Source organism: Cetorhinus maximus, chromosome 1, assembly GCF_964194155.1.
Source record: "Cetorhinus maximus chromosome 1, sCetMax3.hap1.1, whole genome shotgun sequence".
Taxonomy (NCBI): domain Eukaryota; kingdom Metazoa; phylum Chordata; class Chondrichthyes; order Lamniformes; family Cetorhinidae; genus Cetorhinus; species Cetorhinus maximus.
This window is the reverse complement of record NC_135879.1, coordinates 86,449,756-86,473,195: the sequence shown is the minus strand read 5'-3', so window position 1 is coordinate 86,473,195 and position 23,440 is coordinate 86,449,756. Positions and strand designations below refer to the sequence as shown.

The 23,440-nt window shown below is 49.0% G+C and overlaps 1 protein-coding gene across 1 annotated transcript in view; it reads right to left on the bottom strand.

Annotated features, from left to right (window-relative positions):
• pde5ab (phosphodiesterase 5A, cGMP-specific, b) overlaps nt 1-23,440 on the bottom strand; it is a 232,917-nt gene that overhangs the window by 201,278 nt on the left and 8,199 nt on the right. The gene's annotated exons all lie outside the window — the stretch shown is intronic.

The window sequence follows — 23,440 nt, the reverse complement described above, 5'->3', positions numbered from 1 at the left end:
CAAAAGTCAAATTCAATTCCCCCACCCCAGACTCAGGGCAGAATTTTCCATTTTTGGAGAATAAGTTCAGTGGCGGGCGGGTTTTTGCAGCACGTTTCCCGTTGGGTGATGCAGCGGGAACTCGCACCCAATTTCGTGTTGTGAGGCTAACTAATTACGCATAGGTGAGTAGCTCTCCAAGTCACATGGCAGGTCGGGATCTGCTTCATCCGCCCCGGTATTATCTAATGGGGTCAAATGTCCGGGCACCATGTTTAAACGCCACCCGAACACACACACACACACACACACACACACATTCACTCCAGCCCAGCTTCTTGGAGGAAATGTTTCTAGGCGGCTGCGCACAAGAAGAAGGCTGCAACAAGGTTCAGCATTGACTCCTTCAAGGCTCTCATCCATGGAGTCCACCAGCACCGGGATGTCCTCTACCCAGTGGATGGCTCCAGGAGGCCCACAAGCCTCAGCTCGCTGGTCTGAGAGGTGGTTGCAAGGGAGACTGCCAGAGAAACGCCAACCAGTGTAGGAAGAGAATGAATGATCTCATCTGATCTGCCAGGGTGAGTCAACCTTCAGCTCACTCCAATCTCACACTCTCATAATGGCATCATGTACTCAAAGGGTTACACTGCCCAGAGATCTCACGCAATGTCAGCAGGGGAGGCATCAGCATTGATTGTCTCACAAGCACTTTAACATCACCACCATCTCATCTATCATGCTGCACAAACTCCATTCTCAGCCCTTAATGGGGAGGGCTCAGCACACACAGCAGGCATGCATGCTTCCCAACCTCTGCTCCATCCCTTCTCATCACATTCAATCCATTTGTCTTCATGCAGGCCAAGCTTGACCACAACAAGAGGGAGATCAGAGACTGGAGGAGGGAGGGCTGACATTCAGGAGCTCTCCAATTTCGATGAGTTGGCAGGGTGGGGAGAGAGGTCGCTTCTGTAGGGAAGGTGAGACTGACCTCTCCCAGAAAGACAGTGTGGATGAACCCTCCATGAGTTGCTCACATCCTGACATTCTCAGTGAATGACATACAGCATTGTATTCAGCCTGTTCATGAACTAAATCTATCTTCTCTCTCTCACAGGCAGCTGTAGGTCCAGACAGACCAGCACAGACAACATAAGCCCCAGCTCCCTAGGCCACCTCAGGAGGGGGTGATGAGGATCCATTCACTGAAGACCAATCACCACATTTACCTGCACCCTCCACCAGCACAGAGACACACACCCCGGTGGGTCCTAGATCTAGATTAGGCTCGGGGTCACTTTCTGAAGAACACCTCACTGACACACCTCTGCAGCAGTCAGAGGCAGTCACAGCCCAGGTCTCTGGCACTCGGGGGACTGCTGAAGATCAGGCACCCACTGAGTCCGAGGCAGATAATGAATCTCTGGAAACGGCTGTGGAAAAAATGCTGGAGATGCAATGGCAGGTGGCGGAATATGAAGCAGAGTTGCGAGAGGCAATCAACAGACCAGAGCAAAGGATAGAGGAGTCTGTCTGCATTCTGTCTGATGTCATAGCTCTTACGTGCGAGCACCTCGGGGTTACCGTGGGAAGGGTGGTGGGTGCCTTGGAGACCTTAGTCCAGCAGGTTCTGCTGGATTTGCGCTTGGACCTGCGCTTCATCACTATAGGCATTGGTGGGGTCCACCTGTAGCTAGGTGAGAGGGGAATGGGGCACCTTGACATCCCTCCAAGAGCCCATTCTCTTAAGGGAGTCAGGCAGGGGCCCTTGGGTACCCATAGGGAGGAGGACCAGCAGCAGAACACCCCAGGACCATCCGCCCAGGTGATTCTGAGAGTGTCCAGATGATCCCAATCCTCTCTGCCTGTGACCCTACCATCTCCAGCTGCACAGGCCGAGGAGGGTGCATCTGCCCCACAGCAGAAGACCCAAAGCAGGCCTCAAGCACCCCCCCTACCAGAGGATGCCTGCCAAAGTCGTCAAAAAGAACATGGCGTAGCATTCAGCAGGCTGCCTCCACCTCTGCTGCGGATGTCGGAGATGGACCCAGGCATGGCGGTAGGGTTAGAAACTTTGACATCACTTCTGGGTCACGGGTGTTCAATCACTGTGTATAACATGCACCTTTGTAAATACATTTGCTGTTCATGAGAATGGTCTCATCATTTGAAAACATCATGCAGATAACATCTATATGCCCTTTTATTGCAAGGGCGAGCCTTACTCACACTCCATGATTGCCTCCCTTTGTCTAGTTGACTCATGATAGTTACTCTACCCTTGTGTTATGTCAGGGAGATGTGTCAAACTCTTTATTGGAAGTGTTTGCAAAAAGCGTTAGTAACCTCAACTCCTTACAATACATCATGGAGCTAGGCAGGCTAAATATGAGGGTTAGCTGTAATTGCCTTTCAAACTGAGAAGACTGTCTTCATTGTTAGTGCCAAAGCACAAGAGCTGCAGCCATGATGTTCTCTCCAACCATGGGCGCATCTCAGTGTCTGCTAAAAATTTCTCATGAAGGTGGTGATGACTGCATGAAGTCCTTTGATGCAGCGTTTGAGCTGTTGTGCCGACTTTTACTTCCCAGAGCGCACGGATACAGGTTTCGCTGCTGATTTTTCCAAAGATTAGGGCTTGGTGAATCATGAGGGTTGAATGTGCAAGTCCGAATGCTGAACTTGCTCTCAATGTTACTGGTTGTAAAAGCCTGTCAGTGCACTGGCATGGCACGGAGGGACAGGAGGAATGTGGCCATGTCCCGTTACCTGCACCTTATTCCCCCTGGAACATTGTGGCTATCAGCTTGGCATGGGCACATCTTCCACGTTGTGCTTCTTCGATAACATCCTCACGTGGAAGCTGACACTCATTTCCCTCTTCAGTTTCTTGCCCTTCCTGATCTTCATTGTCTGAGGAGCTCTCAGCCTCCTTGATGTCGCCCTCTGGCAAGGGATTCCCCCTTTGAAGCTCCAGGTTGTGAAGGGCACAACAGACCATGATGATCTGGGCCACCCTCTGTGGAGAGTACTGCAGAGCCCATGAGAGTACCTGAGCGGTCCAAACATCGGAAGCACATCTTCAGGATGCCAATGGTCTTCTTGATGATGGGTCGTGTGGAGCTATATTGTATCTCTCCTCCGAGGAGATCTGAGGATGACGCATGGGCGTCATGAGCCATCGTTTGAATAGGTAGCCCTTTCCCCAAGCAGCCAACCCTGTAATCACTGGGGCCCATCAAAAATGTGAGGCATCTGGAAATGACTCAGGATTTGTGAGTCATGGGAACTCCTAGGGTACCTGGCACAAACATGCATGATCTGCTTCTGATGATCTCATGCTGGCTGAACATTAATGGAGTGGAACCCATTCCTGTTAATGAACATCAGGGGCTGCTGCCATGGAACTCTCAAAGCCACATATGTGCAATTGATTGCACCCTGTACTCTAGTGAAACCAGAGGTAGCTGCAAACCCCAGAATTCTAGCAGCCTGGCTAGTTTCATCAAGTGTAAACTTTACATAATGATGTGCCTTACTGTGGAGGATATCTGTCACCTACTTGATACATTTATGTGTTGAGGACTGTGAGATGCTGCATATATCCCCTGTGGATCCCTGGAATGATCGGCAGACAAAAAAATTGTCCATGGCGGTGACCTTCAGTGACACTGGCAGGGGACGTCCTCCCAGTCCATGGGGCTTTAGATCCTCCTGCAGAATTGGGCAGATATGATCCTAGACAAGCATAGACATGCACGGCATTGCCTTTTTCTGTATCTCCAGATAGGAAAGTCTTTTTCGGTAGACCCTTGGATGTCCGAGTTGCCTCTGTGGAATGGGTCTAACCTTATCGTCCTCTGGTTCTTGCTGGGGCTCCCCTGGACCATGGACCCCAGGCAAGGCCTCCTCTCGAGGCTGTGCTAGGTGGTGCCAGGCCCTCCTTCTCCTCCTCCTTAATCAAATCAATGCCATCAGGAAGGCAGCATGGAGCTCAGACTTCATTATTCAATCCTCCTTCTGACTGTGGACTGATATATACAACAGATTAATGAATATTGAGCAAATAAAGTAAAGTTCCCACTCACAAACAGCCACTGTCATGCCCTAGAGCTGCATCTGCGCTACTAGCTTTTTGCTGATAACAGCCTTGTAGCTGAGGTGCAAACTCACAGATCGAAGTGGCCAAGATGCCAACCCTGATACTTGACATCTCCATTCCACAGAGTTTGGAAGAGGTTTGGATGCATTCATGAAGTGTTCCACCTTACCAAAGGCACTCCTGCAATCTCTGATCTGGCATACTGATGAAGGTTAACTTGCACATGAGCAATGACTGGATGCCCTTTAGCCCATGATCCATGCCAGTTGGAGAAAGCAGATTACAGTCTTTCATTGATAACCTGGCAGATATGCAGCAGCTGTGCTTCCTTAAGGTTGTCTTCATTTCCCGTTCTTACATACCTCTCAGTTAATGCTCAAATGGAGCAACTGTATTGCGAAGTCAATGACTCCTGCAGTGTCTTGTTAAAGTGCACCAAAAGGCATGGGTTCCAATGGCACCTTCTCAAGGAAGTCATCCTCCTTTCTCTTTGCTCTGCCTCGTTTTCAATGTTGCGACTCTAAGCAGTTTGAGGATGACTTCTGAAGGGGCCCCTTAGTCCAACTGTGGGCTCATCCCACGCTTCCCCAGACCCCTCCCATGCAGATTCTTTTCCAGTTTCGATTTTAAACTGCACAATAACTTCGGGGTTTCAAGATGGTGGTGCTCCATTTTTATTTTGAGACCAACCTCGACCCTCCCCCTATCAGTGTTCAGGTCCCTCCAATTTTCCTGGAGCCTCACGATGTGCACGTAGACCTGCCTCGGGTTATTCTCCAGTGTCCTCCAGTAACCCTGGATCCCATTGTCATTGTGGTGGGTGTTCTAGCCCTCACCCCTGAACCCATCACTATTGATGTCCCCATGTGGACCTCACCTCTCCCCATCTCGAGGCTGTGTGCATGGTCACATAAAAAGGAGAGACCCGCAAGGGAGCTTCAAGTACTGTGTGCCCCGGCCACCCACCCTGCTGCCCCCCCCCACCCCACCCCCACTGCCGCCAGCCCCCCACCCCCCACCGCTTTATTATGTTTTCTGCATTCACAGGCTGCAGATGCCTCCCCTGATCATCCATCCGCAGCCCAGTACCAAGTCAGGCAGCCCATCGCCAGTGACTGTAAGACAATGAACACGCCCTGCACACCAAGCTGTGTCTTATTCCAGTTGAATGCACAGGGCTTGCCCCTCTCTGGAGTAGGACAGTGACATGTGTGCCATGCACAGCCCTGTAGCATGGCCCACAAAGCCCCAGGTGCGCCTTTAGTCTATCACCCTGACCAAAAGGTGCACAAAGCCCCAGGACTGCCTTTAATCTCTCAACCTGACTATGAGGTGTACAAAACCCCAGCACTGCCTTTCATCTCTCATTCTGACCTCTGACAAGGGCAGCAGCTCTTCGGATGATGAAGTGCCAGAGCGGCACCGACAGAAGAGGCGGCAAAGCTCCAGGGCGTTGGAGGACGAGACACCCGAGCTCCAGAAAATTGGAGACAACAAGGAGCCCAGCGCACCCCAACTTTGCCTGCAACCTGAGGAGGCCAGTGCACCACAGCCCCTGGAATCTGGGAGCAGTGAGGCAATCATCGCACCCCAGCTCCAGGAAGCCGGGAACAGCAACCCCCCAGAGGGGGTGAGTTTTGGAGAAGCTTCTCCAGCAAAGGTCATCTCAAAACCCGCTCACTACGTGAACCTCCAGATGCCACTGGAGCAGAACACGGCCAAGGAGATCTACCTCAGCCCAGCCAAAGTGAAGGAATTTGAGCTCACTACGGGTATGAAGGAGCAGACTAAAGGTCTGGGACTCTCAGAGACAGTGGGTTTGGTAGGAGAATAAATGCTTTAAAATGGGTTTAAAGATTGTATCCATAAATGTGCGTAGCATTAAATCTACTACGCGATGTGTTGCGACCTTGGACTACCTAGCCAAGGTCAAAGCTGACCTGTTGTTTCTGCAGGAGTGTGCGATACCGCACCTCAGCTCCTACAGGCAATGGTCACGATGGTGGTCCCACGGGCCATCGATCTGGTCGGGCGGAAACGACTCTCGTTCCTCCGGCCTGGGTATTCTGCTGCGGGCAGGCAACTTCACCGTCTCCGAGGTCAAGGAGGTGGTGGGCGGGCGACTCCTCGTAGCAGACGTAATGTACAAGAACGCTCCACTCCGGTTAATTAACGTGTACGGCCCGGCACAAGGGGCTGAGCGGCTGGAGGTTTTTCAGCAGCTCCCACTGCTGCTGGCGACCTCCAGGCCGGTCATTCTGGGCGGGGACTTCAACTGCATCATCGATGCGGCTGGACGATCCGGCAGGGCCGGAAGCAGATTGGACGCTACGTCCAGATCCCTGATGGAAACAGTTAAGGATGCCAAGCTGCACGACGTCTTCAGCAACCCTGCAGACGGAGCGCAGCGTAGATACACCTGGTCGCGGCCAGACGGGTCCATTCGTTCCAGGATAGACTTCCTGTTTGTGTCCCGTGCATTCACAGTCAGATCCACCGAAGTCAAGCCGGTGTTCTTCTCTGACCACTGCCTCCTACTGGCGGACTGCCACTTGGAGGAAGACCTGAGGGTGGGCAGGGGGGCATGGAAGCTAAATGTGCAACTGCTGACCCCAGAGAACATTGAGGAGCTCAAGAGGGATTACAAAGGTTGGAGAACCGTGAAACCCCTCTTTGAGTCCCTGACACACTGGTGGGAAGTGACCAAGGGAAGCATCAAGAGGTTTTTCATCCGCAAAGGCACCCAGAAAGCTAGAAAGGAACAGAGGGAAATGTCCCGACTCCAGGAAAAGATGCAGAATCTGCTCCGGCTGCAGTCGATGGGGGTCGATGTCAAGGAGGAGCTCCAAGAGGTGAAGGGCCAGCAAGCCTCGCACTTTGCCTCGGAGGCCTCCAAGATCATCTTCCGTTCCAGAGTCCGCTCCGTGGAGCAGGATGAGACGTGCTCACGTTTCTTCTTCCAAAAGGTACACAGAGAGCGCTCTGTGATCAGCAGCCTGAAGGAAGAAGACGGCTCAGTAAAGTCATCACGGTCCGACATTCTGAGGATCAGCAAATCCTTTTATGCCGGTCTGTATGACGTGAAGCCCACGGACAGCACGGCCTCCCAGTCCTTCCTGTCCTCTATCACGGAGGTCTTAGACCACAGTACGCGGGAGAGCCTAGACAAACCGCTAACTCCTGACGAACTGACTAAGGCCCTCGAGTCCTTCGAGAAGAGTAAAACCCCCGGAAGCGACGGCCTGCCGGCGGAGTTGTATTCGGCTCTGTGGGACTTGATCGGCCCAGACCTGCTAGAAGTGTACGAGAGTATGCTCCTGGCCGGCAGCATGTCAGAATCCATGAGGAAAGGCATCATCACCCTCATCTACAAGCACAAGGGGGAAAGGGAGGAAATTAGAAATTGGCGACCCATTTCACTGCTGAATGTGGACTATAAGATTCTGTCCAAGGTCATCGCCAACCGGGTCAAATCCGCTCTGGAATTGGTGATTCACCCTGACCAGACCTGCTCTGTGCCAGGCAGGAAGATCTCTGACAGCCTGGCGCTGCTCAGGGATACGATTGCCTATGTACAGGACAGGGGTGTGGATACCTGCCTCATCAGCTTGGATCAGGAGAAGGCCTTTGACAGAATATCGCACACCTACATGGGGGATGTGCTCTCCAAAATGGGCTTTGGGGAGGGAATTCGAAATTGGATCCAACTGCTCTACACTAACATCAGTAGCGCAGTCTCAATCAATGGGTGGGAAACAGATAGCTTTCCGATTAAATCTGGAGTCAGGCAGGGCTGTCCTCTCTCGCCTGTCCTTTTCGTGTGCTGCATAGAACCCTTTGCCGAGTCCATCAGGAAGGATCCGGGCATAAGAGGAGTGACGATCCCAGGCAGTGGAGGCACTCAGGTAAAAGCCTCCCTGTACATGGACGACGTCGCCGTCTTCTGCTCGGATCCGCTGTCGGTGCGCAGACTGATGCACATCTGCGACCAGTTCGAACTGGCCTCGGGAGCCAAGGTAAATCGTGGGAAGAGCTAGGCCATGTTCTTTGGGAACTGGGCTGACCGATCCTTTGTCCCCTTCACTGTCAGGGCTGACGGCCTGAAGGTGCTGGGGATATGGTTCGGAGGGACCGGGGCAGGCGTTAGAAACTGGAAGGAGCGAGTGGCTATGGTGAAAAGGAAACTGGGCATGTGGGAGCGACGCTCCCTCTCCATTGCGGGTAAGAACCTGGTCATCAGGTGTGAGGTACTCTCGCTGTTGCTGTACGTCGCGCAGGTCTGGCCCATTCCACACTCCTGCGCGATGGCGATCACTCGAGCCATCTTCCGCTTTATCTGGAGGTCGAAAATGGATCGTGTCCGCAGGGACGCGATGTACAAGCCTCTAGATAAAGGGGGAAAAAACGTGCCCAACATCGCCCTCATACTGATGGCCACCTTTGTGTGCGGCTGCATCAAGCGGTGCGTAGACCCTCAGTACGCAAACACCAAGTGTCACTACGTGCTGAGGTTCTACCTGTCCCCGGTGTTGCGAAGGATGGGTCTGGCCACGCTGCCGCGGAACGCTCCAAGTAGTTGGACCGTGCCGTACCACCTGTCCCTGGTGGAAAAATTTATGCAGAAAAACACCTTTGACCACAAGTCCATCAGGCAGTGGTCAGCACGTAACGTCCTAGAGGCCCTGAGGGAAAAGGAGAGGGTGGACCCTGTGGGATGGTTCCCCGAGCAGACTGTCAAAGTCATTTGGCAGAATGCCTCATCGCCAGAACTTTCCAACAAGCACCAAGACGTAGCTTGGCTGGTGGTGAGAAAGGCCCTCCCCGTCAGATCCTTCCTACACGCCAGGAGTCTCACCCCCTCTGCACGGTGCCCTCGAGGTGGCTGTGGTGGGGAAGAGACCGTTGTTCACCTCCTTGTGGATTGTGCCTTTGCAAAGAAAGTCTGGAGAGAGATGCAGTGGTTGCTGTCGAGGTTCATCCCGAGCAGTTCTGTGACACAGGACTCTGTGCTCTACGGGCTGTTCCCAGGGACACACACCGAGACAAACATCGACTGCAGCTGGAGGATCATCAACTCGGTGAAAGACGCGCTTTGGTCTGCCCGAAACTTGTTGGTCTTCCAGCACAAAGAGTTGTCCCCGACCGATTGTTGCGGACTGGCACAATCCAAAGTCCAGGACTACGTGCTGAGGGACGCACTAAAGCTTGGGGCAGCTGCCGCAAAGGCGCAATGGGGAAGGGTCGCTGTCTAAGACCTTTCTACCACAGCGCACCGAGAGACTGGGAACTGTTTAGAGCCCCTCGGGCTGTACAGATCAAAATGAAAGGCTGTAAATGATTGTAATATTGTTTGTACTGATGCACCTGGTGATACATTTTGTAAAAGTTTAACCTGGATTGTACCCTTGTAATGTTGTTTTTGAAATGGTTTTGAATGTGATTGAAGATTTTTTATGAATAAAGTATATTTTTACAAAAAAAAAAAAAAATTCTGACCTCTTGGCCCCAGGCCAGGGACAATGACTGTCTTGTAATGAGCTCTCCTGTTCTCTCATAATGGATCACAACACAGTCTCCCTTCCACCTGACCCCCCATTCCATGAGTGCCTGTGCAACCCACCCCTCTTGTGCAACACTAACACAATCCCCACCCCACTCCTATTCCCCTCCCATTCATACAGTTCAATTCCCATCCACCCACTTCTCTGTCTGCATTCTAGACTTCCATGCAGGCTCCAGCTTCTCCACCCACGGTCTTGCCTCTGCCTGCCATTGCTCCTCCTCCCCAACCTTCTAATCCCACCATACTCCATTGACCCCCATGTGTCTATCACCCTTCCCTCCCTTCCAAACTCACCGTACCCCATTGACCCCCCCATGTCGCTGTCATCCTTCCCTCCTTTCCAACCCTGCCATACACCATTGACCACCATGTCTCCATCATCCTTCCACCTTCCCCACCACCAGTTACAATGCTGGTCTCTGTTTCAGGGTGCAGCCCTGGCTGAGAGCTGCTGCACAATGGTGTCTTCCTGGGATATGGAGGCACCCAGCATGAGCAGACCAATCCTACATCCCCACCAGTGTGGTGTTACACCGCCATCGCTCAGAAACCAGAGAAGCGCTGCTGCAAGTAGCTTTGGATGTTGCCCGCACCTCAAAGTCACAAATGAAGTGAAGGTAGACAGGTGCATACTATTCATTTCTGAACATGATTTAGACCAGTCTAGTTTCCCGCTGGCTTGGTGCAAGATTTGGAGGGGGAACATGATTCTGGCGAGTAGCATTTATAATAAGCATTCATGACGTGGTAATGCATGCAGCTGGCATTCCCGACATGGATCAGCAGGAAACCTGACCCACCATTAGCGCATCATGAAATTGATGAGGGGAAAATGCCGAACTGATTTCCCACCGGTGGGAATCCGATTTTTGGCCTCTCCCCCTCAGTGCCTGTGAGCTCAAAACTTAACAAAGATTGGTATAGAGAAACCAATTTATCACAAGTAGGTGTGAACAGCCATCATTCGTCCTCCATTGTGTAGCTTGATTGGCTTCTAAATTTGAATAACTTGTGTGGACGTAGAAGTAGTGATCATGTGGTCACATGAGTAAAACTGACTTCTGATAATACATCTAATTACTCCAAGAACCAGCCAGATTCAAGTCAGTCTGGAGACCAACAGGGCACAAGGGGGACCATCCTCCAACAAGAAGAGAGGAACCCTGCCTAATACAATCAGTCAACCCAGAAAGACAGAGGCTAATTTGCCTTCACCTGTATGGATTAATCTCACAGAAAGTTGGCCACAACTTCATCTGGAAACTCAGAGATGTCCAACTTTCATTTATCTCCGAACACCTACGAGAGAGAACCCATCTAGGTCTACAACACTGCATCTTAAAAAGGACTGAATCAAACATGTGATTTTACTTCTTGTCATTCTGTGAATAACGTGAGTGCAGGATTTTATTTCTAGAATTCTTCTTTTCCTGCGTGTGTGTTTGTGTGTTTACATTTTGTGGTGCTGTGCGAGTAAACTTTTATCTTTTCTTCTGATTTAAAATTGTCAGAAAGCCTGTCTCGTGTCTATTATTAAAAGTCATAACACCTAAACGGTTTCAAAATACTTCCTGTAAGATATACACCTTGTTGTGAACAATTGAGAGGTGAGGGAAAATTTATCCCACCATCTCTCTCCCATCCTTAACAGGTGAGAAGAAGCAGCATTGCTCTCCATGCCTCCAAATTAAAACTGGAACGTTAACTGCTCCTCTCCTGCTTGTCTCTGCCCTTCCACCTCCCACAGCCCCTTCCCGCTACACTCCATCTCCTTCCCTGGTCTTAGTTCGAGCCATCTGATTTCATTCATTCCACAACCATTGAGATGCCTCTGGGGCCATGACTGGGGGCCACACCACACTGGTAATATACGAATGAGTCTAGCAGTGATATTTCATGGTTCTATGGCACCTTTAGCATGCAATCCAACTTCTACGCCAATGGCTCATATTTTGTGAGATGAATAAAGGTGAAGCTACCAGCGTTCATGTATTAATGAGTAAATCAGACAGTAACTTCGGCTGAATACACATGTGCAGTTAAACACAGAAATCAGGAAGTTGTTGACCGATTTGCCTTGCTCTTCCAGAAGCTTCACTCCAACTTATCCAGTATCTTGCTTAGAAACTCAGCATTCAAATACACGAAGAGTGTGAAGTTGTGATACTTGCTTCCTGGATACATACTAAACTTGCCAGAAAAAGCTAGGGCTTGTCCATTCAAGCACAGTTAAATTTTTAATAGCAATAGAGGCCTTAGGTATAATCAAACAACTTCTCTGGCACTGAAAATTAACTTTTGAAAGTATGGAATCGCATTCCTTCTGTTTTTAATTATTGTTCGGTATTTTAAAATATTAAAAATTTAATTTTGTAACTTTTTCTTTCAGAGTCCTTTATCTCTCTTTTAATCCTACCTTTATTGCCCTTTTTTATTACACTTTCTGTATGTAATTTAGTATTGAATTAAACATTCTAATGTACATTTTCTAGTTTACAGTCTGTGGGCTGAATTTTAACATAGAAGAATGTATTGGTTTGAGTGCAGGTGGAGGTTAAAACTCGGAAAAATGCACACTGGGAAGTCAGTGGAAACCTGTTGATTTCCACATTTAACTCAAGTGCATTAGGCTTCTTGTGCACAATCCCCTCAGGAGAGGTGGGTTACCAATTAAATATATTTATCACATGATAAGAGTGATAGTAACTGACACTCTGGCCAGAATTCTCCCATATCGCCCACGGCGGGTTTTGCGCCGGGTGACAATGGAGAATCCAGCCGGAGGCAAAAAAATTGGAAACCCAACATAGTAAAAACAGGTCACATTTCTCTCGACAATGTTTTCATGGTGGGTCGGTTATCCGGCTGACTATTGGCGCGAATTCCATTTGCATTCATTAGCATGTCATGAATGCTCATTAAAACAGCTGCTCGTCGGAATCATGCTGCGCCTTCCAATCTTCCACCATGCCAGTGGGAAATTACGTGGTACTCATGCAGGCCTCCACTTTCAGAGACAGGCACTTCAACCGGGGGTAGGCTGTGAGGTGAGGGGTCAGGCTGATAAACATGAGGGGGTCAACAAGGAGGGAAAGCTTTGGGATGGCAGTCGGGGGAAGGGAGAACATGAGGGAGGCCATTCTGGGGTTGCCCTCTAACTTCTTGTTGCCGCTGGAGTGAGCAGGAGTCTGCTTAGAAAGAAATGAGGAAGACCTCCTTGTGATGAAAGCGACTAAAAGCCAATGGCTTCATTGACACTGTTAAAGGGCTACTCAGAACTCAGTGGGCTGAATTTTCCCCCCGTCGGGGCGGAAGTTGATGGGTGGGCGCATGTGGGCACGCTTCCGATCGGTGCCCCCGATCGGAGGCATGACGCCATTTTACGTGGGCGGGCCAATTAAGGCCCGCCCAGCGTAACATCCGCAGGGAAGCGCTGTGTGTTCCATGTGCGAGTGGGGAGGATACCTAAAATCGAGAGTGCGCTCTTTCGCACATGCACACGAAAGAGCGCACTCAGCTCCCTGAGCCCAAGTGAAGCCTCAGGGAGATCGGCTCTACGTGACAATGTCACATGAGTTGGGACATGTTCATAATTTCCAACAAAACTTTATTAAAATTTTTAAAACGCTACATGAAACCTCATCCCGCCCGTGGATGAGGTTTCATGTTTCTTCTAGTTCCCGCCGGGGCTCCTGTCCTGCCCGCCAACCTTAAGGTTGGACAGGCAGGTCCACTAATTACTTTAATTGATCTGTCAATGGCCTCAATTGGCCATTGACAGGTCGGCGGGTGCGCAGCTGATTTTGCTGCGCCCCCGCCTTCCTGAAAATTTAAATGGGGCGGGATGACGTCGGGAGTTCCGCCCAACGTTATCCCGTATCATTTTACGTGTCGGCAAGCAGGCCCCGCCCCCGTTCGCCGATGGTAAAATCCTGCCCAGTGGCTTCACATCACAATCGCTGCATCTCAAGAGTAACACAGGAATGTAGAATTTGGGAATGCAGGCAATAGTGAAGGAGACACAGTTGTATCATAGATGGCATTCCATCAATGAAGGCCTGTCACATGTTCACCAGATTTAACACTCCTAACAGGCCAAAGGGCATCCAGTCATTGACCATGAGCAACTGATTGGTCATTAATATGCCACATCAGAGATTGGAGCGCAGAGCTAGGTTGGGTCACTTATCTGAATTAAACCTTATCATCCCACGCAGCGCTCAAGATATTACATATCTGCGATGCCATCTTGGTCACCTCAATGCGTGTGCTAATGTCTCAGGGACAAGGCAGCATCAGACACCATGTAGTAGGGCAGGAAAAATGATGGATACTTATAGTTTCCAATCGTATCATCCTCTGAGCTTCACTTCCTTGCCCCTTGAATCATTATTGTATTTAATGTTTCCTTTCAGAGAGAAAGCAAAAGCACATATGGATCCAGGGCTCAATGCTGCCTTTGTCCGGGTCCTAATGCAATGGAGGAGGTGAGGGAGGGAGGGGCGACTCCACTCGCAGCTCCAGTAGGAGAGACATGATTAAGCAGAGCTAGAGCATAAACAGGAGGCTCAGGAGGCGAGACCCAGGCAATGGGGGTGACTCACCAGACCTAAGGTTTATCATCCAATAGTCTCCTATTTACAACTGAGCGAGAATTAATGCAATGCACGTCTGTGCTTGTCCCGAGATCTGGTACATCACATATGTCACATTCTTCGTTAAGGCCTGACACCACTGGAGTTGGAGAGTATCCCCTGCCAGTGGCTTTGAAGATGAGCACTGCACTCAATTTCTTGGTCCCTGGTTATTTCCAAGGATCAACATGTGACCTATGTGGCATCTCTCAGTCTGCAGCACATCGATGCATAAAGGAGGTCACAGATGCCCTTTACAGGAATGCCCATCATTATGCCAGGTTTGCTCTGGATGAAGATAGCCAGGCTGCAAGATTCATTGGCTTTGCCACCATCTCAGGCTTTCCAAATGTGCAGAGTGCAATAGACTGCACCCATGTGGCTATACAGACTCCGTGGCAGCAGCCCCTAATGTTTATAAACCGCAAGGACTATTATTCTGTCAATGTACAACTGGTGTGTGATCACTGGAAGCACATACTGCACGTTTGTGCACGGTACTCTGGGAGTTGCCATGACTCCTATGTCCTGAGACACTCCCAGGTGCCTGAGATTTTTGAGGGGCCATTATGTCTGCAGGGATGGCTGCTTGGGGATGAGGGGTACAAGCTGAAGCGCTGGTTGATGACACCGGTGTGTCGCCCTCAGAGTCGTTCCAAGGAGAGGTACAACACTGCTCACAGCTCCAAACGATCCCTTACAGCGTAGGCCATAGGACTTCTGAAGATGCGACTCAGATGCTTGGACCACTCAGGTGGCTCACTCCAATACATTCCTGAGAGGGTTTCCTGCATCATCGCAGTGTGTTGCGCCCTTCACAATCTGGCAATGCAAAGAGATGAATCCCTGCCAGTAGCTGACCTGGAGGAGAATGTGAGCTCGTTGGAGGATAAGGGTCCAGAGGCCCAAGAACCTCTGGCCCCTGCTGAGGGTCAGTATGAGCGTGATCATGCCATGGAGGAAGGAAGACGTGGGAGACATGCCTGTGGTACATTAATCACTAACAGATTCCTGGAAGAGTAAAGTCAAGTGAGGGAATATGGCCACATCTCTCCTAGCCCTCAGTGCGATCTTCTTTCAACTAAGGAGATGTCCGCCACTTGCAGCGAGAACGAATCCTACATTCACACTCGCGCCTTTCTGGCCTCATGAATCGCCAGGCCATGATCTTTGCTTTGGTCCATGGGGCCCTGTGAGTGAGCTCACTCTGGGAACTGAGCCCACTGAGGGACAAGAGCAATGCGAGAGAAGACTTGAAGACTTCGCCACAATCTAATGATGCAAACACAGCTGTGGCTGAGATGTGGACATGCCCAGGGATCTCCCCCTCTTATGCACGTCTTTTCTTTTGCCACTACCACTGAAGAGACAGAAATGTCTCTAGATTATCAACGCTGATGAGCTGCCCTCACTCAATGAGGAAGAAGGGTAGGAACGCTGACTGCACAAACCTCAAATAAATATTTAAACACATCTCCCTGACATCACACAAGGGTGCGAGGGTTAGTTCAACTGAGGTTGACATCACAGGAATGCGAATCGCACAGTGGGACACTACCACTCAGTGGGAGGAAGGCTAAACCTCAAAATAAGACGGCTCCAAAGTACAAAATCACAGCACCTCCTGTTGACATGAACGCTCATATAACCATCAAATGTACTAACAAAAGTGCAATCTAGCTGTACGTCTAGCACAACTGTGTCCCAAAAGTGACATCAGTTTTTCTTATATTTTCCTTACTCTAGTGCTACCTGTGGATGCAGCCCCGACATCCGCAGCATAGGTGGAGGCAGCCTGTTGGCTGCATCATCCTGATGTCTGTGATGACCTTGCCAGATGTCCTCTGGAGGCCCAAGGCCTGGAGGGCCCCGGCTTGATAAGGGTCACCTGTTCAGGGGCAGAATCTTGGCGGCCTGAGAAGCTGGAGTGGAAGGGGTCACAGGCAGAGGGGACTGTGAACGGTTGCATACCCTTGGAGCGTCCTGAGAGGAGACCCCCAGGGTGTCCGGCTAAATCTCATCCTCCCTGTGGGAGCCCGAGGGCCCCTCCCTGACTCCTGCAGGAGATGGTGCACCCGGAGAAAGGTCAAGGTGTCTCGTCCCCATGTCGCCTACATTCTTATGGTGCCCACCAGGGTGTGTGGCCATGGAGTGCAGGGCCAAACGCAAATCCGGCAAAGTCCACTGGACCAAGGTCTCCATGGCGGACACCAGCCTTCTCATAGTGACATCAAGGCGCTCGCATGTCAGAGCCACGACATCAGACAGAATGTGGAAGGACTCCTCTATTATCCGCTCTAGTCTGCTGAGTGATTACCGAATCTCTGCCTGATGTTCCGCCGCCTGTCTTTACATCACCAGCATTGATTTGTCAGCCACTTCCAGAGGCTCATCACCTGACTTGGACTGAGCGGGTGGTTGGACTCCAGCAGCCCTCCGAGTGCCGGAGACCTGGCTGTCCTTGCCTCCGGATGCTGCAGGGACGTGTCAGTGAGGTGTTCCCCAGAAAGTGAGTCTGAGCCTAATCTACATCTGTGCCCCATTGACGTGTGTCTCTGAGCTGGTGGAGGGTGCATGTGAGCACCGTAACAGTTCTTCCGGGGCTTCCTCCTCGGGTGAGGTCCGGGGTCTTGCACTTGGGCGGTGCTGGGCTGGCAGAGGGGCCTTGATGTGCTTGTGCCTAGGAAATGGAAAAGAGAGTTTTGGTTAATGAGCACGAGCTAGACTGCATGTGAGTCACTGTGAATGTCAGGATTTGATGGGTTGATGGATCTGTGATCCATACTAGGCTGGTTGGAGAGGCCGATCTCCCCTTCCCCACAGGAATGATCCTTGTCTTCCCCAGCCAGCTGAAGGCAGATTTTTATTGAATTCAAATTCCACCATCTCTGAAGCAGGATTCAAACCCGGGTTCTCAGAACATTACACTGGGTCTCTGGATTGCTAGTCTAGCAACAATACCACTACGCTATCGCCTTCCTGGCTAGATGGTATAGTGGTATTGCTAACATAGGTGGAATGGTGGTGATGTGACAATCTCAGTGAGAGAACGAGTGTTGATATGTGTCCCTGGCTAATGGTTGTGTGAAACCCCTGAAGAGAGTAGCCGTTTGAGGACATGATGCCATGATGAGAGTTTAATATTGGAGGGTGTTGAAGGATGACTTACCCTGGTGGAGCAAATAAGATCATTCACCCTCTTCCTGTGCTGGGTGGCACTTTGGGTGCGGACGTCAGCCGCACTGACCTGCTCCGCTACCGTGTCCCAGGCCGAGAGGTGAGGCTGCTGTGCTTCCTGCAGCCATCCCTGGGGTAGAACATGTCCCGTTGTTCCTGCACTCCTCTGACCAAGGCCCGGAGGGTCTGTTGGGGGAAGCGGGGTGCAGACTTCATGCTGAGGCTCCTGGCCTTTCTTTTATGGGTTGCGGACATCTCTGGTGGGCTGGAGAGATTGAGATTGTGTGTTGGACTGGTGTTTAAATATGGCACCCGGAACTTCAAACCCGCCAGCTGACGGCGGGCGGACGAATCAGCCCCAGGACTGCCAGATGATTCAGAGTGAAACATGCCTCTGCATAATTAATGAGGCTCCAAGTACAGAACAGGGCGCAAGTATCCACCATTACAGACAGCGGGCTGGGCGTCGCTGGAACCGCCCGCCACCGCACTTGGTTTCGTTTTGGGAAAGTTTCACCCTTTGACTTTATTGTTGGGTCAATGGGCTTCCTGGGCTTATCATTCTATCCCATTCCAGAACTTGAGTACAAAAACCAAAGATGACCCTCCAGTACTGAGGGAGTCCTGTAGTGTCTGAGGTACCATCTTTTAGATGAGACATTAAGCCTGTCTACCCTATCAGGTTGATGTAAAAGGTTCCACACACCACTTCAGAGAAGAGCAGGGGAGCTATCCCTGGTGTTCTGGCCAATATTTATCCCACAGTCAACATCACAAAAGCAGATTATTTGCTCATTATCTAATTGCTGTTTGTGAAGTTTGCTGTGCGCAGCTGGGTTTCTGTGTTTCCAACATTGCAACAGTGACTGCACTTCAAAAGTGCTTAATTGGCTGTAAAGCACTTTAAAACATCCAGTGGATGTGAAAGGTGCTGTATAAATGTAGGTTTTTCTTTTCCTGAAGCTCATCAGTGAAAGCAAGGTGAGTATACAATGGCAATTGAGGAGCCTGAATTAATCCCTGGGAAATATGCCCAAAAAATATTCATCACTCATGGCTACTTTCTTACCTGCTTGGGGGTTTGTTCACAGTACTTTTGCTGAGATGTTACTTGGAACACTTTGGAAATTTACTCTATCACATCAGAATGGTTGCTGCCTACACTGCCTTAGATTGAATGTCAGATCAGGTCAAAGATGACCAGAAACAGCACCTGCAACAGTACCCAGAGCAACCTGCTCCTCACTGACCTGTAGCTTCATCGGGAAAGAGTACAGCAGAGATGGGGGGAGCAAGAGAGAGGACCAGCAGAGAGAGGACCAGCAGAGAGAGGACCAGCAGAGAGGTGCAGCTTGCAAAAGGTACTACCCACTACACAACGACCACAGATGGAGGCTGAATTTCCTCAACATGTCTGAACGCCAATGTCTCAGGAGCCTCAGGCTGTCATGTCAGATGGTAGAAGGCACCTGCAGCCTCCTAGAAGAAGCCTTGCTCCCTGCTGTTCCTAGTGGCCACATGTGGCTCGCAAAGTCACACTGCCCTCAACCTTTGTTGTCTCTTCCAAGGGTCTATAGAAGACATAACTAGGAACTTCCAATAGGAAAAGGCCTACAAATGTATAAGACAGATGACTGATGGACTATTTTCCAGAGTTAACAACAATGTGAGCTACTGCAGGTGCCATTTCTGGTCATCTAGACCTGGTCTGAGGTTCAATCTAAGGCAGTGTAAGCAGCACCCATTCTGATGTGATAGAGTATACTTCCGAAGTGTTGAAAGTCAAAATGAACGGGAGCTCAGGTTTGCACCTCTGGCTGGCTTCCTACAGGTGCAGGGTGTCATCAGGTACATCAACACATGGCAGTCCATGCATCCCCAACACAAACAGGAGTACTTGTCAACCACAAGAGCCTCAAAATGCAGCTGATATGCAATTGCAAAAAGATCTTTATGTAGGTGTGTGCAAGAATCCCAGGCAGGTACCAATGATAATTTCATGCTGCGGCAGTCCACATTCTCTGATCTCTTCAAACCCGGAAGCAGATATAAGGATTGGCTGCTAGGTGACAAAAGGATACTCATTTCAAATTTTGCTCATGACACCCAGCAGAAACCTGACCACTGAAGCCCAACAATGCTGCCATCCCCCAGTCAATGCCCCTGACACAAGCAGTCTGACAACCAATCACTCCTTCAACAATCCTCCATTAGTCCTATCAATTAATGTTTCCACATTCATCAAACAAATTAGGAGGCCATTACCGCCCTGTGTCCAACGATGGACAAGGGAAGAGCCAACAAAGAATAGCATTTATGTGACCTAAATAAAGAAAAAAACTTATCAAAACAACATCATACACCAATATGCATATCCTTCTACAACTATGAAGGCTTTTTTTGCTCCTCCCATGCAGTGCAATTCCTGCTGCTTCAGTGGAGTGGAAACAGGCTGCTCAATCCCTGCTCTGTCACGTTCTTGCCCATTGGCCTCCAGCTTTTAGAACCTTTGAAACAAAGACTACTCCTCTTGCACCTGTGCAGATTCAGCCATCAGGAGGTGATGCAGCATGAAGACTATTGATTACAGTTGGGCTGTGAGTGAGAAGCCAAAGCATTTTGTGTGGAGTCTCCGTTTCCACACCCCTTTCACAACCATCCCTCTCACAGCCATCTGCATTTTGCTGCTACCACTGTGCTGGAGAACACTTTTGTAGAGATCAGTGCAGCCCTGTAAGGCCCAGGCTAAGGTATCCATAAATTGATTTAAGTTATTAATATGCTGGCATTCACAATCTACACAGTGGTGTTGAGGGTTTGCGTGGACTCAGTTAATTGGAGTGAATGATGGTCCATGGCCCTGGCCACTCGATCAATGAAAGAAGACATCATATCAGTAGTCCATGACATCAATTCTTCCCCACACATACACACACACTCGAAGTTCACACATACGCAAATACGGATTACAGAGTAGGGAAGGATAGGGTGGCCAAATTAGAGTCCAGAAAAGTTAAAAGGAATTCACAGTCTGTAGTTTGGTGACCCGGCTGGCTTCAGGCTGATTCTGGTTGTCTTGCTGCTTTCATTTGGTGGACTCCTGCTTTCAGCATCAAGGTGGTTTAAAACTGCAGAGACAAAAAACTACTGCGGATGCTGGAAATCCAAAACAAAAACAGAATTACCTGGAAAAACTCAGCAGGTCTGGCAGCATCGGTGGAGAAGAAAATAGTCTCCAAAACAAAAACAGTATTACCTGGAAAGGGTCATGAGGACTCGAAACGTCGACTCTTTTCTTCTCCGCCGATGCTGCCAAACCTGCTGAGTTTTTCCAGGTAATTCTGTTTTGGTTTAAAACTGCAGATGGATGGTCTATTTGTTCTTCTGGAGAGACAAAGTTACTTATTTATGGTTCATTCCCATTGCTTTGAGGTCATTGTCTTTGATGGGCTTTTGTAGACATGTTGTCTCCATCTCAATGGGGTTGGAATGTGGATTGTACAGCAATGCAATTAGGTAGCCAAATTGGCTGTGAGTTCAAGTCACTTTAGTCTGTGCTTTAAAAAGTCTGTTTTTAAAAGTTCAATTCATGTTTCTAGCTGGTGGATTAAAAAACATTATTTGGCATAAAGCACATCTTAATGGCATGGTCATCATTATTTTCATTTCAGGATTGTGCATTCAGTAAGGTAAAAGTAGAGATATTAAGGAAAAAGTCAATAACTAAATTACTGATTTGATAATAATTTCTGCCAGGAACAAATACTGTCTTGGAGAATTACCAATTGGCACATGGAAAGGTCCCACCATCAGCAAAGAAATAAATGATTAGGTAATTTATTTTGATTCATGGATAAATGTTAACCAGGACAACTTCACAGCTTCTACCTATCCTCAATAGTGCTATAACAACTATTATATCTGCTTGAATTGGCAGAAAGGCCCATGGTCTTACATACCATCCAAAAGGCAATACTTATTCAACCTAGATTATGTGCTTAAATTGAGGAGTGGAGCTTGAACCTATAGCCACCTATTTCAGAGACAGAAACTAAGCTATTGTCCAACCCCTCAGATCTGCCCCTCAAGGGAGAATAGTGGTAACCATAGTAATCAAGATTAATTTTGAGAAATTTAGAAAAACCTCATTCAAAACATTTTTTTTTTATCTTGGGAAAAATATGATGCCATACCATTGATTGATCCACCATGCAAGTGTAGCGTCCACATGCAGGCCAAGTTGAAAGTCAAATTGGACAAAATGGAAATGGATGGGATCATTTGGAATGTACATTTGCAACTCAATCACGTGTCCTCAAGAAGGATGGGTTACCTGTATCCAAGACATTTGAACAAAGTGCCAAACGTCCACTTAAAATCCCTATTTTAGAAGAGTTCATCTGAAATTCGAGGGAGCAAAGCTCTTTCCAAGATTTGATGCAAAAAAATAGGTATTCAGGACCTCTGGCAGAGAAGTCACAGGAGCTGAATACGTTTCATATGCTATCTGGTCCTTACTGCTTCCAATGACTTCCTTTTGGACTATCCATTAGCCAAGAGCCCTTTCAAGTACCTATGGGTCATATCATCTGTACAGTATCAAGATGCATATGCATTGCAGATGATATAGCTGTTATGGGAAGGACAGAACAGGAGCATGATCAGAATTTACATCTGCTGATGCAAGTGACATAGAAAGAAGGGCTGGTGTTCAACAGTCGCAAATGCAACATTAACGTGTAGCAAATCAATTTCTTTGTTCATTTATTCCAGTGCTGGTATCCATCCTGACACAGGCAAACTGGAGGATATGTTATGTTAACACCCCCACATAATGAGGATTTTTGAGGATATTTAGGTCTTTTCAACATTTTGTTTCCTTACATTCCTAATTTTGTGCAAAAAGCATTATCTTTCTGGGAATTGTTAAATAAGGAGGTGTCCTTTCTGTGGCATGAAGACTACCAACATTTAGTGAGGCACTAAAGGAGTGATTTTCAGAAGCATTGTTATTGCAATTCTACGATCCCAGAGAAGTGACCAGTATAGAAGTGGATGTAACCCAAAAAGGCTGAGGAGCATGCATATTGCGAAAGGGTAAACGCATCACATTCACTCAAAAACCCAATCTGCAGCACAGTCCAATTACTTGAACATCGAGAAGGAAGCATTAGCCTTGAGGTTTGGAATTATGCATTTTCACATCTCCCTATTCAGGAAGAGATTTGTGGTAGAAACCAACCACAAGTCACTAGAAGTAATTTGGGGGAAACTATTGATTAGTGCACTGCCAAAGCTGCAATGTCTACCAGCAAAGTTATTCTGAGGTTCAGTATAAACCTGGTAACTTCATAGCTACATCTGATGTGCTTAACAGACTGCCCTATCCAGCGAAGAACACTAATGTGACCATTGATCCACCTATTGACCTGATTTACATTGAACTTGAAGATATTCAAAACATTGACCTGTTGAATTTCACGCATCAGAAGTGCTGGGTATGACTCCAACCAGTGGAGAGTTTTCCCCTTGATTCCCATTGACTCCAGTTTTACTAGGGCTCCTTGACGTCACACTTGGCCATATGTGGCCTTGATGTCAAGGGCAGTCACTCTCACCTCACCTCGGGGGTTCAGCTCTTTTGTCCATGTTTGAACTGAGGCTATAATGAGGTCAGGAGCTGAGTGATCCTGGTGGAACCCAAACTGGGCGTCAGTGAGCAGGTTATTGCTAAGCAAGCGATGCTTGGTAGCACAGGTGATGACCCCTCCCATTACTTTTCTGATGATGGAGAGTAGATTGATGGGGCGGTAATTGGCCTGATTGGATTTTTCCTGCTTTTTGTGTACAGGACATATCTGGATAATTTTCCATGTAGCCAGATAGATACCAGTGTTGTGGCTGTACTGGAGCATCTTGGCTAGGGGTGCAGCAAGTTCTGGAGCACAAGTCTTCAGTACTATTGCCGGAATATTGACAGGG